Source organism: Apteryx mantelli, chromosome 1 (genome assembly GCF_036417845.1).
Source record: "Apteryx mantelli isolate bAptMan1 chromosome 1, bAptMan1.hap1, whole genome shotgun sequence".
NCBI classification, from domain to species: domain Eukaryota; kingdom Metazoa; phylum Chordata; class Aves; order Apterygiformes; family Apterygidae; genus Apteryx; species Apteryx mantelli.
Genome location: NC_089978.1, coordinates 13,002,740 through 13,019,258, shown reverse-complemented (window position 1 = coordinate 13,019,258; position 16,519 = coordinate 13,002,740). Strand labels below are relative to the sequence as shown.

At 40.2% G+C, this 16,519-nt stretch overlaps 1 non-coding gene across 3 annotated transcripts in view; it reads left to right on the top strand.

The window, feature by feature from the left end:
* Positions 1-10,344, top strand: part of LOC106495547 (uncharacterized) — a 28,321-nt gene extending 17,977 nt beyond the window's left edge. For all 3 annotated transcript variants that reach the window (XR_010883136.1, XR_010883135.1, XR_010883137.1), the window contains one exon: positions 10,267-10,344. This is a non-coding gene — a transcript (uncharacterized protein). The remainder of the gene's footprint in view (positions 1-10,266) is intronic.
* The last annotated feature ends 6,175 nt before the right edge of the window (positions 10,345-16,519 follow it).

Genomic DNA, 16,519 nt, shown 5'->3' with positions numbered 1-16,519 from the left:
TGTGTTGCAAGTCTCAGTTCTTATCTTCCCTTCCTCCAAAAAGGTGTCCTGATTGCATTGCTGTGACACTGCTACTTGAGAGCATTTCTGTAATTTGAAAGGAGTTAGGGGAGGGCACAGATTTGTGGGTGTTAGAGAAGAGTTCTAGCCTGAGTATCTCCTAAATCAATAACTTGATTACCCAGATCGAGTGAGAGAGTGTGGAAGGCAACACAGGTGAGAATGAAATCTGGCAAGCCATTGCATTCATTGCATGTGCTCTAAAATACTTGTCCCCCACAGAAAAATAAGCCCCCTTTCCTGGGACAGTGAATGGACATTGAAAAAGTTTCCTCTGACAGAGTTCACCTGCTTCAGCAATTCTACTTGGGTTGATTTCTGTGTGATTTTGTCATAAATTGTTCTCCAGTGTTCTCCAGTCCTCTCCTGGCATGCGTACAGGCAGGGAGAGACAGGCATGGTGCCAGCAGTCTTTCCTCAACCTCCTACTGAAAAACCATCTGTGCCAAGAAAAGCTTGAAAAACCAGAACTTCAAACAAGCCCTGAAGGAGCGAGTTTGAGGTCAGAATCCCTTGTCCAACATGCTCTGGCATCACATCCAGTTTGCTTTAAATCTGTAAATAACCTCAAGATACTTCATAAAATAAAACCTCAGACTCCAGCATTACTGCCTTGCTGTCCATCTTCCCTTTCAGGACTGTCCCAGGAGGGTATCAGGAGCCCACATACGCTTGTGTCCCGCTTTCTCCTATTGCGTATAGTTCTGTAACTTGAGCCAGGACAGGTTTCCTTTTGTTGTTTTTTGCCCTTTGAGAAGCTGTTTCGCAGATGATTTGTGTCCAGCATACACAGATTGTCATGTGGTCAGGAAGTACAGACGGGTTGTTTTTAGATGGTGCCCTTGTATCTTGGGAGTTGTATCTTCAGCTTTTCAGCTGACCGGTCTCCATCGCTCTCCCCCACCTCGCCACCAACCCCAGCCACACACCCACACCCACTCTCTGCCCTGGCCTTTCTCTTGTTTAGATTCAACAAGCCGTTCTTGCTGCGGGCATGGTTTTTTTGCCTGCCAACTTTTAGCCGGGACTGAATTTTCAGTGCCAAAGTTTTAATGACAATAGAATTATAATGAAAACCAGCAACAGTCCCTCAGCTCTCATATTTGCATTACGAAATTGTAACATCAGGCCTCGGACTTGCTGGCGATCTGCCTCGGTTATGTCTTAGGGATCTGTTTCAAACAAGTATACAGTGATGCTGTTTCACAGAGTGACTTTATTGGGAAAACAGTAGTTTGAACTGGAGAGGTAGCAGTCAGACCCCACATTGGATAGATAAAAGAAAATGAGTATTTCCCATCTGGGTCATCATCAGCTCAGAAGATGAGCGCTGCTACCCTCTGGTGACGGTTCAGTTTGTGATATGAGTTAGTAGTGACAATCCAGGTCTCAGCCTGACACAGCTATAGTGGAAAACAGAAATATTATTTTCACACTTGATTCCTATTGCTGCTCATTGTCAGAGAGGCCAAATAGTTGGAGTTAATCTGGGAAAAACGCATGTGTATTTTAAGTGGTTCTGATATCAGTGACTAGTTAGTTTATAATTATGTATTTGGTGTGTCTATTTAGAAGCGGACTGAATTTCTGTAACTACAATGGGAAGATAAATATTCTGTATCTAAATGAATCTTGTCAGGAGCAGCTGAAAAAAAATATGCTTTTTAAGAAAACAGCTGAGCAAACATATATTATCCAGTCATATGCTAGGGTTGTTGCATTTATGTGCAAGATCGTCTGTAGCTGTATACATGGAGAGTGGCAAGATTTTGTTTTACAGCCTCCCCTAGGAATTGAATACATGCAGTGACAGAAATTGCTTATTTTTCTCATGTTTTCCGTAAATACTAGTCCCACTTCTTCATAGGACAGCCTGTTGCAAAAGTTGTCTTGATACTGATTCTTTATATATAAAGAAAAATATTGGTTATTTGCCCACCCATTCATTGAGCAAAAGATTCTGTCTTTTTTTTCTTCATTGTATTCTGTTCTGTTTCTTTGCTGAATTCTGGTCAGATAGGATCACACTATAACACTGTATTTGCCGAAAACAGTGTCACCTAGTCTCTGCTTAATGATACCTTCCCAGATGCAGCAATCCCGTGGCTTTTTGTTTCTAATACTGATTTTTTTTTCCTATATCCAAGTCCTCAGAATTGTGAAAATTATATTGAAATAGCTCTTTTTCTGTTGGTGGCCTTGTTCTCTCTGACTTTCTGGCAGAATTCAATGATGGCTTTCATTTTCCAAATGCTGTGAATAGTTTGGAGCCTGTGAAAGCTGCATTTACAGTAAATGTGATGTTGTGGTAACGATGGGTCAATTCTGATTTAGGTCTGTAATTTGACAAAAAAAATTTCACTGAAAGGCAGTGTTAAACTGACTTCAGACAGTATCTTAATAGTTCCATAGTTATGTGTGTAATTAAAAGCTTTTACCCTTGAAAAGAAGGTTGTTTCGATTTGTTAATCATAATTCTTTGATAGAGTGAAATAGACTGAGGTAAATTTTTATGATATTAAGAATTGCCTCATGCTGTAATGTGAAAATCCATTTTTCACAGAGCAGAAAATTCTCTTTTATGTTTTTCTTCATTTTTAGCACTCTCTGAAATCACATGCCAGATAATGTCACAGAAACATGAAGATCTCAAATTTAGCATTGACAAGCATTATCTTCAGTTATGCATCAGTTCTGCTACGTAACTTCTGTTTCGCAGAAATGAGCTGGGTGACCCAGAGCACAGATTTGGCGGTGCAGAAGTGAGAGTTATTTGTGGTGCTGTGAGTTATTTTGCATAACTCTCCCCAAAGAGCCCTTGCTTGCTTAGGGTGGACTTGTTCCATTAGGAGCAAATTAAAGATTTCTTCGTTAAGTACATAATAATTGTTTCCCTCTGTCAACGGTCACATGAATAAGGCTGTGTTTCAGTACGAAGAGGTACTGTCCTGCAGTTGGAATATCCCCTTCATCCTGGGGCTGCCTTTTGTCGCTGAAGGTGGGTTGGCCCAGGAGGTTTGCGGTGAGAGAGGGAGAGTGGGATTGGGATTAAAGTGCTTTTTGCTAATCTCCTGGGCAGGCTCGCTCTTTAGGGTTCAGCTGTCTTAGTCAAATTGGCAAATCACTGCTCTGTCCGTCTCTGTCACCCACACAAGTGATTATACAGAACATTTTGCTGCTCTGGAGTCTGTCAAATAATGAAGATTTTTTTTAAACTGTATTATTTTACATTTAGTGTTTAAAACATGGTTTAATAATCGTGCTTGAAAATGGTTGGAAATATTGCTGGGCAATCACTACATATTAGATAAAAACTGTTATAATCAGGCTTTTTTAAAAGCCCCTTCCTCAGAGCCAGATTTGCAAAGGTGTTGGGTGCCTAATGCCCTTTCCAACGTGCGTGAGCAGATCTAGCTTCTGGCTCTGCACCGGAGTTGGGCATCTAATTGCTCGAGGAGCTGCGTAAATCCTACAGGGTACCCACCTAGCACCCATCTGAAGGGATGAAGGCGTTCTTCAGAAAAGGTGCAAGGATCACTATTTTTCTCTCATCCACCTGTGAAAACTGAAACACAAGAAAAAGAGCTGGCTGAGAGCTGGATCTTTGGAAAGGCTGGGTGAGGAACTGAGGTGTCTGGAGACCCCGGCCAGAGCTCTGCACCGGGGCTTAGGTATTCCCCTTCATAAATCTGCCCCAAGCTCCTACCAAAATACGCCCGGCTTTTTGATATTCCCACTTAGCTACATCTCTAAGCTGGCCGAATCACAGTTAGAAATTAGCCACCTTGCTGATGCCGCTACAGCAGTGGCCAGACCGCAGAGCTGTACCAAAGAAAACTCCATGTTCAAAATGTGGTATTTCACCTTGAGGTAAAATGATTTATGGAGTGAATCTGCTCTGTGGCGTAATCTAAAGCAGGTCTTGTTCATTCGTTACAAAGTTACGCAAACGCTAGGGACTATTTTACATACAGTTCAATTATTTAAAAAAAAATAATCATTTGCGTGTCTATAAAGTGTGTTTCAAAGGTGGGAAATAGTGGCGTGTAAGCAGCAGATACCTGTCAGGTTAATTCTGGGCAGCAGCTAGGAGAACAGTATTACTTGAGCCGACTTGTTGGCACCCGGTTCCCCAAGCTGACCGGGGTCAGCACGTCGAGTTCCCTTCTGCTGCGTCAGGCACTGCTGGCTCCGCGCCGTGGTGGCTGGCTCAGCCGCAGCGAAGCTAAAGTTATGTGTGGTAAGAAGAGGATTAAAGCCTCGTAAGTAGGAGAGCAAGCTGCTGACCACAGCCGCCGCGCCTCGCTGCGGAGACGCTGCAGCTGTTCCGCTGGGAACGTGCAACAGCAGCGGGCTCTGCGTTGTGGCCTCTGCCTTTGGGAGCCCTGCAGTGGGAATCACTTTTCTTCCTTCCTGATGGAAGGCAGAGTCCTTAGCATGAGGCCGGACACTGCTCCTGATTTTTGTCTCTGTTCTGTGCTGAGCGGTGGTTCCTGCTAACCAAGCTTCCCGCTAGTCCTCTGGGTCTCTGCTGCCTCCTCTCTCCACCTCCTGGGCGCTCTTCTTGTTCCAGCCTCCTTCCAGCGGCAGCCCTGGCTGTGGTACTCTAGAGTGATATACGCCTAGGAAAGCCCGTTAGTTCGAGCTCTTCTCCTTGACTGACTTGTGATGTTGGTGTGTCTCAGTGTTTGGGAACTACTGGTTTTAGGGGGCTTTTTAAACACTAATATAATCTGAGGAGTATTGTCTGCTTACGTATTTTGTGGCCTTTTTCCTTACTGCTAGCAACCAGTTTGAATACAGTGTGTCCTGTTTTTCTGCCTTTTTTTTTTTTTTTTTTTTTTTAATGTTTCAGTAACATACTTGGCCCTGGGGAAAATGTAAATGATAAAAATTCTTGCTGGATTGTTTGTTTGAATTTCAAGATGTTTTGCTGTTTCAGAAATGTTACAGTGACAGTAGCAGGATCAGGAGGCCAGGTTAATCTAAATTGGCTTGCAAACACTTGTAATTTGGATTTGGAGAAAAATTATTCGGCTTAACATGGCTAATACGTTCATGGTGTAAAGTTGGTGATAATAAGTTCTTCAGATGTCTAGACATGTGATTACACTAAGTGCGGATAAACTAAATCTTCTGTGCATGTGTGGCATGTGGAAGGAGATCCAGAAACTGCAGTACTTAGCGGGTGTTAATGCAGCTGGAGTCAGCACTGCTTTTTCTGTCTTACAGGAATAGTCATGTCTAGTATGAAAAACTTTTAATTGCAGATTACTAATGATCAGGGTTGATTTTACCTGTCTCCGTCCCCCCCCAAAAAAAACCACAACAAAAAAACAGTGAATTACCATAAATTCCGGTTGGAGTATTTTTGGTGTGTTTTGAAGGCAACTAGTCCCAATAAGTTTCACTATACTATTCTGGTACAAAACTATCCCTGGTTAACTGTATTTTGACTTGTTTTAAGATGCTGACAAATGCTTCAGCATTGGTGTGAATAACTAAGTCTGTTGATGTGCGCTCTTAGGTTTTGAGAGTAGCTGTGCAAAACAGTTCCAATAACTTAAACCGGCAATTTAGAATAAAGAGCATTTCATATATCAGAAGCAGTCTGGATAATGGGCAGGGAGGAATGGAATTGCACTAGCTAGACTTTGAGCAAAGGCACTAAATTTGTGAATTCTTACTCTGTTGAAGAATGACATTTTTAGGTTGGTCTTAAGTAGCTTGAACTTTTATGTTTTGTTCTGCTTGAGACCAAGCTTTTCAGTGAATGTGTCAAGTCGCAGTAGTGCTGTATCAGAGAGAAGAGGCGATTCCTGTGATTTGGATGTTTCAACCAACTATGCCCGGCAATGCTCCTTTTCTTGAGATGACAATCAAGATAGTTTCTTTCCAGTCAGGAGATTCCTGCATTTGAGGGACAGCTTACTATAGTGAGCTTTAAAAAAAAATTTTAAAAAATTGCCCCTGTGCAATTTTATTATGAAAGTTTAAATTGTGAAATTCATGAAAAGAAAGTAAACAGGCTTTATTGGCTGGCACAAGACTATTGTCAGACTCTTGGGGACCATGGATATTCCACTTTTGCAAGACTATGTTCATCCTTTCTATGGCTATTTCTATGAATGTCCTGATTGAGGCAGTTATTGATTCTTTGCAGTAAAAGCAGTAGTTGAACTAGTTTGGTGCTCACTTCTGGCCTTGCAGAAGCTTGGGCCAGGCTGAGCAGTCTGTGAGGCAAGCCCTCTCCTGTTTGGGGGAGACTAGAAATGGAAAGGAGGCTCTTAGCTCCCATTTGAAATGAAAAGGTAAGCTTCTGATTATTTTTCTTGTGGAGAGTGAGGTAGGATCATTAGGATCGTTGAGGCTGGAGAGGAGGTTGTAAAAGACCAGAGTACTTGTGAGCCATCACTTTCTCATTGCCGTTCTGGCAGGGACCTGCTCTGAGATGCTCTCAATGGGCAGGCGTAGCCAGATTAATTACAGCCATCCCGGTGCTGTCCGGTTTCCTTCCTGTCTTCATCTGAGTTTGGCCTTACCGTCGAGCAGGCAGGGTGGTTATGGGCCAGAAGTGGAGGTAGCTGAGTAACATGAGATAATCTGTTGTCTTGGGCCGTGCACACTGCTGAGAATAAGACTCTGCTGCTCTTATCCCAGCTGCAGCACCAGCTTGCTTGGCTAAAGCTGCTTGGTCTTTCTGTATGTGTTTCTTCACTTCCCTAGCTGTGAACAGTCGCCTGCCTTCCGGTGAGGTCCATAGGGGTGGGGGGGAAGCTCACAAGTGACTGGTAAGAGACGTTGAAGTGGAAAGGGGCAGCTGTGGCACTGTTGTTCCCCTTGCCTAACATGGCCCGTAGATTTGCCCCGTGTGTAACTGAACGCTGTGGTGTCCACGCGAGCGCCCTGCCTCAGTTTAAGCTGTTTTGAAGTGCTGCATACCAGCATTAACATACCAGCATGTGCAGTGTCCTCGAGCCCTCCCGTTGGGAGGGATGTTGTCTCTTGCAGAAATTGTCTAATCCTGGCAGTCATGTCCAGGCTCCTAGTGGCAGCAGGAGCCTGGCAGTGACTTACAGAGATTCACTGCTTCTATTTTATGGTTTAGTTCACATGAATCCTAAGGCTCATCTGCTTAAAAATTGTGGGCCAGACTTCTGTGCAAGTCCAGCTCCGCCAGTAGCAAAGCCAAGTAACCCAGTCTATTGGAAACATATTTGGAGGTTGATGCCAGATCCCCAAACTTGAGAACATGAACTTGTAATTCTAGTGCTGCTGACATTTGTGGGAAGGCTTTCTGTTTTAATCCTTCAGATGTTAGCTAGTGTATGTAATTAACTTTGTATAATTTTGTTTCAGGATGAAACATTCATTTAAAAGAGACTTGGAAACAACTGATGTTTTCAGTGTCTGGGTAGCAAGTGATGTTATACAGAACAAGGCATACGTTTATTGTTTGAGAGATTGGTTTTGCAGCAACTCCTGTTTGTTACTATGGTACATAGAAAGTCCCAAGGGCTTTTACTGTCCATCACTTCCTAGGTCTCTTGAGTAATCTAGATACAAAACCTGCTGATATACATTGACAGTGGAGACAGAGAGAACAATGTGCAAATACTATAGCCTACAACGCTCTGGTTTTCTAGTTATACCAAAGGACAAATGTAAAACTTTATTTTGTATAGCAGGTTTTCTGGAGTTCAGTAATAAAGCTTGTGACCAAAGCAGGAGCAGAACTGAAGTTGAAGAGGTAAAACAGAGATTGCTTTTTCTCCAGAGATTGAAGAGAGGAAGTTAGCAAAGTGATTAAAAAAAAAAAGTGTAGCTTTCAGAAGGTAAAATACCAGAGACCCTCCCCTGAGCCAGTAAGGGGGCTGAGGGTTTGCTGAGGGAAACATTTATGGAAGTTTAGAAATGCAGTAGTCCTATTTGAATAAACAGAGAGACTGGAACATGGTGTCTCCTTTAACTTCTCTAGCCCATTTCCATTTGCCTCCCCATCCTGAAGTTCACTGGCCATGTCTGGTCTCTGTAAATCTGTTATGTATTTAGTGTCTAATGCTGCAGCTTGCAGAAGGAATTGATTCTTTCTAAGATTTGAATTTTATCGTCTCCTTGAGAATCACCCTGAGCACCAGAATTCCAGTCTTGATAAAGCATAAACTGTTTGCCTCAGAGTCCGGATTACATTTGCAAAGTTTATGGTCAGAAGAAACAACTGCTTGTCTGAAAGGTGTGTGCACATGATACAGAATCAGTGAAACCAGCTGAACAGATATCCTGTCACGCTTCTGGTTTTTGAGATTGTATCCAAGGCCCATTTAAAGGTAGAAATACTGATCTGTTGATTTGCTGTTGGTTTTGAGACACTGCAGGGTAGCTCTGATAGTCTGGTCATCACTGTAATTATGAGTTAGTAGAGTTATTCCATATTTTGCTATAGTTGGTGAAATAGGGTTGGATGAGAGTCGCAACTGGCAGATTGTTGCGTTATGAGAAAGGATGGGAAAACTTTGTAGTTGCACACAACTGTAGGGGGAGATTCTTGTTCTGTAGATGAGCATTTCAGCTTGGTTTTGTTTTTGTTGTCAAGATGACAAACAGGGCTGAGTGAGATAACCAACACCTACAGAAGGTGTCCCACTCTCGGGGGAAACTTCTTTTTAAAAAGGGTAGCCGCAAAGCTACTCCTAACATTGACCAGAGATGATACATCAAGAGGAGATCTTGTGTGGGGTGACCCGGGAGAGCTTTGCGGTTTTGCTTGCTGATCTGTTCCTGCTCACCTAGGGCAGCACACTAAAATCATGTTTATATTCTATGATTTAAAAGGAAGGGAAAGAAAAGAGAAAGATAAGGTAACCCATTAGTTTCTTAGTATGTTTTATTCCGAGTATGTTAGAGTGACAGAAAAATGTCTGTTCTTTTCAGTAGTTTTGCTGGGCTATTCACTATGTTGTTGTCCCCAGACGTGTGTGCTTGCATTGAGATCATGAGTATTCTCCCATTCTCTTTTGAAAAGCTTGTAAGAGGTCAGTTTGTGGCTAAGGAGTTAGTTGGTTTAATTGACATGGTCATGAGATTAACACATCCCTGAAAGACTTCCAGAACGGTCAGCAGCTGATTATTTTGGGTGGTAATCTTTCAATTCACTGAAATACATAAAAACTGTAACTGTTACCCTCCTAATTTGTGTTTAGTTGTTGTGCACTTACGGAAATGGGAGATGTGGAAAAGAGGAATATATTGAAAAAATTACCCTCTTCCCTCCCCCAGCGTGGTCAGTGAATTACATAGCTGTAGGCATCTTAAAAAAACAAAAAAACAAAAAAACTTTTCTGCACACTTAGGTATGGAAATACAAGCACCTACTAATGCTTCTCGCCTCAGAGAGGCTTTCATATTGTGCAGTGTTTTTGTTAATCTCACTTTATAGATACTTCTGCTTTTAAAAATTAGTCTAGTAGATGCTTCAAAGCAACTTGCTTATCAGCAACTGCTTGTCTAGAACAGTGATTTGTAAGCAGGCTGATTATCACTTGGGATGATCTTTTTCTTATAAAAATGACAGCTGTAATAAGAGTCACAGCATTGATTCATGTTATGATTTAGACCTTGTTCAATGGCAACAAAAACAGAGTCATAATTTAAGCAGATCTTTCCCCACATTTTTTTTCCTATTAGAATAATAATACCCTTTATTCTAATAAATGTCTTGCGCAGATGATAAATGCTTGCTGCTTTTCATTATGATAGGATGCATGCGTACCCTTCCTCGTTCTGCTGATCTGTGGGGAGCCACAGACCTTTAGTTGGGAGCCTGCTGTTGTTACAAGAAGAGGCAGCCAGCTGGTGCTCTGTGTTGACGCAAGACTAATTCATATTATTTTCATTAAGTGTTTAGCCCTGTTATCTTGTTTGCCTTGAAGCACAGAATGTATGGTGCTGGGCTCTGCTTCTGGCTTAACACAGTGCAAGTTCAGCGCTCTTGGACAGATATACGCACCATGATGAACTGCTCTAATTTTTCATGGGGCAAGTGTGATTAATGAAGTGAATGAGTGCTCTGCGATTCAGTTTCATTGAAAGAACTGCACAGATATTGGTGCAAGTTAGACAAAAGATTTACCAAGTGAAGCTTGTAATAACTATTTTAAATATATGTCGATTTTGCTCAAAAGACTTGTTTTGTTTTTCCTCTTGCAGTTTCTTGCACGGCCAACTCTTTGAAGCTGACGGAATTTTTCAACCCCATCTTTTAAAAGACTCTGGCCTGTCTTCTGCAGCTCGACTCCCTTCGCTCCCCATTTTGGTGAGACAGGATCCTAAGAAGAGAATGAGGCAGCTAAAAGGAAAACCCAAAAAAGAGACCTCCAAAGATAAAAAGGAAAGAAAACAGGCAATGCAAGAGGCCCGACAACAAATCACCACCGTGGTGCTTCCCACACTGGCTGTTGTAGTAGTTCTGATTGTTGTGTTTGTTTATGTAGCAACACGTCCAAATACAACTGAATGATGCAGCTTTTCAGACTCTCTAACTTTGGGGTATTAATACTATATCAAGAGCCAAAAGAAAATCTCTGCCACTCTTTTAATACTTCACAAAGGAACATGATGTTATCTTCAGTCTTTCTCTTGGTTAGGGTTCTACAATTTCTCTTTAGGAATGTAACATAAAACGTATTAGTGAATGTGCCAGTACGTTTTATGGTCCAGTTCATGTGCCTTTCAGACTTTTAAAATGGTGTTTTTTCTTAAATCTGTTTGAAGCTCTATATTGTAAAAGGAAATTGTGTTCTGCCATAAATTTGTAAAAATTGGCTTTCAGCTATTATTGCTGTTATGGATAATGTTGCTCCCATGAGCTCTTGTATGTCTATTTCAGAACTTCCAAAGAAGTATATTTCTTCTTTGTACTTAATGTCATATGAAATGCTTTGATTCAGAAAGGATATATTTATTTTTTGAATAAAGGAGATAAGTCTTACTTGGAATCTTCATCTTATTTTGTGAAAAATGTGACTTGTTGTGAAAGCCTACATCGTGTAATAATTTTTTCATTAAACACTATATAGTTCACTTGAAAAGAATTTCTTTTTGCTGTGAGGTGTGAACATTCAAAGTGAATACTTTAGGATCCAACAGAAGGAATCTTACAGAAGTCAGACAGGAAGGTTCCACCAGTTTATGGTAAAGTAGCTAACAAATTACATAAATATAAATAGTTGTTTATATGAATGTTAAACATTTAAATCTGTAGAGCAGCAATAAAAAAAGTGGTTTTGAATATAGCCACTTGATTTTCCTTTTCATAAAGGAAGAAAATGTGGCATTAGTATTATTTAGGTCTCTAATTTCTTTATTTAAGTGATCTGCTGTTCTGTAATCCCCCCTCTGCAGTTGCAGGGAACTGTAAGTGCACCTTAGGCCGTTTTATTCTAGAAAATCAAACTATAAATTTTGATACAATCCTTCAATGATCCTGTATTCTTCTCTAGTCCTTTTTCATCTGAATATTTTAAGGCACCGAGTAACCATTAAGCTTCAGAAGACTTTTGAGAGGGAATTTGAGAACTCTTTATTGTTTCTTAAATACGGGCCAAATGAGAAAGAATATGATGCTACAATGCACAGAAATGTAGCAGGAAATATCTCTCAGTGAGCCTCTAATCTTCACCTCATGTGCTTGTCTTTTAGCACATGAATAGTCCCAGTGAAGTCAGTGGGACTATTCTTATGCACTTGTTTTCTTGGGTATTGTTCCTGTGTGGAATGCTATTTTTAACCAAAGTTGTTTTGCAAAAAAATATAGTTTAGGCAAACAAATGCAATTCCCTGAATTAGACTTTGCCCTAAGGCACATGTTCCCAAAGTGAAGCGGGTTTATGTGCAGCTATAGACAAATTGCTTCAGAATGAGACATGTACCCAATTACGCTGGGATGGCCACAGCTAAAATACTTGCTGTGCCACCACTGCTGTTGGTTACAGTACTGCCTAGAATTAAACTGACCCTGTGGACTAGGATGTTTTTGAAATATGCTAAAAAATATGCTAAAAACTAAATAGAAGGCCTGGGATAAATTGTTAGATATTTTTGCCCCCAACCTGCAATGCATTTGGACTATATGCACAACAAACTACTTGGACAAAGATGGTCATCGTGATATTTTTAGAAGAGTGTTTACCCACTGGGTGACCAGCTCGAACTCTAAAGTGGAACTCCACTCCCCAAGCCATGTACTATTATTGAAATTTTTCTATGCTTTTGTAGTGAGAGCTGCTTTCATGAAGCGGAGAGATCTAAAATGCTGCCTCTGTCAAGGTAATTGTTTAGTCTGTTATCTTCCCGTTGTTTGTTCTCCTAAGCAACAAAATTTTTTGTCCTATTTTTTTTCTCCTTGGTTAGGGATGGCTGCAATTGAGATATGGTAGTTTGCCTTTTTTGTGACAAAAGGTGTTCAGCTTGAATAGGATTTGTGCCTGAAGAAGTGAACAAATTTAAGTGTAGTTTAAATATGCTTGTTGTGCAGTGTGCTTGGTTTCTTAATCATCTAGAATAGAAGAAAAAAGTTTCCTCTAAGGAATTCTCCTTGCACTATCATAGGTTTCTAACTGAGGTTTTCCTACCCCTGCTTATTCTGTGATATTCTCTCTGTATGCTCTGACAAAGTCCCTGTGACTTTTCCATCTCTGAGTAGTAGAATTATTTCAATCCCTTCCATCTGTAGGGCTTTTTTTGTCCTTGTAAGCAATAATAGCATTCCAGATTTGCAATGCTTTCCCTGAATCTGGTCAGTCGTTATGCGACTTTTCTTCCTATTCTCCAAGAGTCAAGTCTGTGACACATAAAAACAATTAAGAGGCTGATTACAGCTAAATAAGTAAAAGGTCAGTTGGGCTAGATGATATTTAAGACTACATTGCTAATTAGATGTTTCATTTCTTCTTTTTCTGCCCTTCAATTATCTCTTGTCATCTGCATGTTCTTCAGGTCACAATGATCATCTGTTCAGAGCCAAGTGTTTATTAATATGAACCTATAGCTAAAGCTAATAAGAGACTTTGTGTATTTCGATGCCATGAAATGTGCAATTCTACTGAGTACTAATTTGAGAAGAAAAGTGTTAAACATTCTGAATTGTTCATTATGCAGAAGTTAGAATTAATTTCACAGTTTGAATCTCTAAAGTAAGAAAGAAAATACCGTTTTCTCTAGTAAACTATGAAAGGGATTCTGACATTTTCTACCATGTTCCCTTTTCTTAGTATCAGATGTGAGAACACGCATTCAGAAAAATAGTATGAAGCCACTGTAGACAGAAACTGTCAAAAATCACTGGAAAATAATCAGGAACTAAATTAATGGCAGTTGCCCAAATGTCAACTATTCTGAACTTCTCAGCCAAAGGTATAACTGTGTCTGTGTTTTTAAATTGTATGTATTACTCCAAGTGTCAGTTAACTTCAAAAGTGTTTTAGAAATAGGGTTTCAAACTGTTTCCCAGCATACAGTAGCTTATGGGCAAAATTGAATGATTTATTACAAGTGTTTTCACTAGAAGACTCATGCTGAGATGATACTTCAGTGGTGTCTTATGATATGGTTTCCAAGAGTGCTCATTATCAGGTGAAGTCATTATAAACCTGCCATTGCCTTCTGATAAATCAAGTTACAGAAGCAATTTATTAAGACCATGTTTTCAAAGCATAAATCAAATCTGAGTCAAACAGTTGAAGATCAAGGTTTGAATGGAGATTTTATAAATGTCTTCGAAGTGCTAAGAAAATAGAGGATTTGTGTCAAGTATTCTTACAATGGGTAAATGGCCATTTCTATTACAAGTGGCCCCTACTCCCCAAAACTGTATAAGCCAGTGACACTGCAAGAAGTCTGAAAGAAGAGAAGTTTTCTAACATATTTTCAGATGTTAAACTCACTATCAGTTGTCTTTTTCAATCAAACTATGTGAACATGTTTACTCCTAGTTAATCCTGATTTTTGGAAAATAGCACTTTTAACTACATATGGGATATGTAATGCACTGGCCTATTTTTTTTAATAAAAAAAAGAACAATTACACTAGGTGCCTGGGTAATATGTATCCAGGTTTGAGTGCTCTCTTGTTTTGGAAGATCTGAGCTAGAGTCTGCACTTTGATTCTGTGTTTTGTACCTGCATCATGGAGAATTTTCTTATCAGGAGACTTCTGGGCATGTAGATCTAGTTTACATGGGTACATACTGCACCAGGAACATGAAGTCCTACTGTCCATATTTGGGCTGTTTTCATCGTAACTATAGATTCAGTTGTTCAGTTAATGCTGTCTTCTGTTCACCACCTTTATTTGTACACAGTGGAAAAATATCAACAAAAAAAAATTCAGTAATCTCATTATGGTACTCACATGGGATGCAGAAGACCCAGGACTTCTGTAGGATTTCTTGTTCCATCTTGGATTGTACAAGGATTTAAGTCAAGCCGGGTACATTCAAATTCTGTCACAGTAAATTCAGTGACTGGATGGTTTAGCCTGGATCTGAATCTTACAGTGAGAAAAACCAATACACAGTGCCCATATTGGGCTTGGCTAATTCAAACAAGCTCTGCTGTGAGCAATCTTTAATCAAGCGTTTTCTAAGCGGAGACTGCTGTGTCTGAGTAGAAAAGACTTCACTAGCACAAGACAGTTGATGTGAAATCTAGTGTGAATTAAATCAAAAAAAAAGACTGTGAATTACATAATTGGCTATTGTAGATTGTAAAGCCAGACGGGAAGGTTGTAATCCCATGAGCTGTGTGATACAGGCTGAGGACCTTCACCCAGTGCGCTCTGCCTCCTGCCAACCGTTTGAGAGAACCACGGGCAGAGAGCAGCACGATTTGACTTCTGAGTGGAGTTCAGCACTATCGGGGCTCTCTGTATAAATAAAACTTCAGTGACTGGTATGACATACCATAGATGTAAATAAGATCTCCTGAGGCACAACTCTTTAGACTGTTTATGACTTATCATTCCTGCTGGTGTTATTTAGTCCAGTTTTAAGTGATTAAATGGTGTTGGGCTTGATTCTGTGCATTCTTATACTACCATTAAACCAATCATTTAACCAGTTACACTTCTGCAAAACCAGAAGAATAAGACTGGTGATTTAGGCTGCGTCTGTAGTGCATCTGAGCATAGCAGAGATTAACCTTTGACTGGATAAGCTAAAGCCGTTGTTTAAGTCCACCCATCAGAAAAGCAAGAAAGCTACGCCTATGATGTTTCATGTTTATCCAGTTTTGTGTTGGTTTGGCAGTGTGTTTTGCTGCCATTGTTTGCATCCCTCCCTGCATTGTTTAGAGTGCACACAGTCTCCGTGACACTCTTCCAGTCTCCCATTCCCAAAATGCCTGTACAAAAAGGAAGAGATTAAGGAATGGTAGGAAGAAAGTGCACAATACCCACCTTTCATGTGAGCCCCTTCAAAACGTTTCTGTTCGCTTACTGTCGTTTCACTGACAGCTCTATCAGAATAAGTTTGGGGAAGTGAATTGGATAGCAGTGGTCTGGCAGCTCTTTTACCACCAACTATTTCAAAATTATATCTTGATGAAACATGCTGGCAACTGTGTGTACATGACCTCTGTTTTTGCTTCAGCAAAAAGCTGGTGACAGCCTGTGAACCATTGTTCTTTTTATTTAAAATAAGCCTTTCAATTCAGGAGCCAAAAAATGCTTTCGGGGAAAGCTTTGAACAATCATAAAAGAAGTCCAGCAGCTTACAAGATTTTTCCATTACCCAGCTACTCATAAAGTAGAATAGAAGTTTTCTTTATGTTTTTACTAATCCTTAGCTCCAGAACATTGCACCTTGTCCTGTCAAATGAATGTATGATTAATAATTCACTTTTTAACTTTTATTGTTACTTTCAGGCATTCAGCCTTGGACCCTTCTGAGTATTCTTTTCATGACAATATATCTCCAATCCTTGCTCATAATCTATATCATTTTTCAATCTTAATTATTTCTGCTGTCCATCATTTTTAAAAAAGTTTTCCAAGTAACATGAAATGGGACACAAGTCGTACAAACCTATAGGCATCATAGCACTAGGGCAATATGTTTTCCTTCACAAACCTCTCATCCAGTTCAGCCAAGGCTGGGTTTCTATTTTTAATACAGTTAAAGGATTTCATTAATTTAAATTATTACAATATGCACCTGCATAGTACTTTATTCCTGAAACTATGTGAATCCCAATATCATCTTTTCTCTTTCAGAAATATTATCACATAAGTTATGAACTTGTCATCCACTCAGAACAGGCTGATCTTTACTCAAAGGCATGTGGAACAAGTAGGCTTGACAGCCTCCCTCAAAAATCAGTGGATCTTTATTCTATCATATGCAGATGGCACCATTCAGAATCCGTGTTTTGACTCTGACTAGGCTCTGCCAGCAGCGGACTCTTG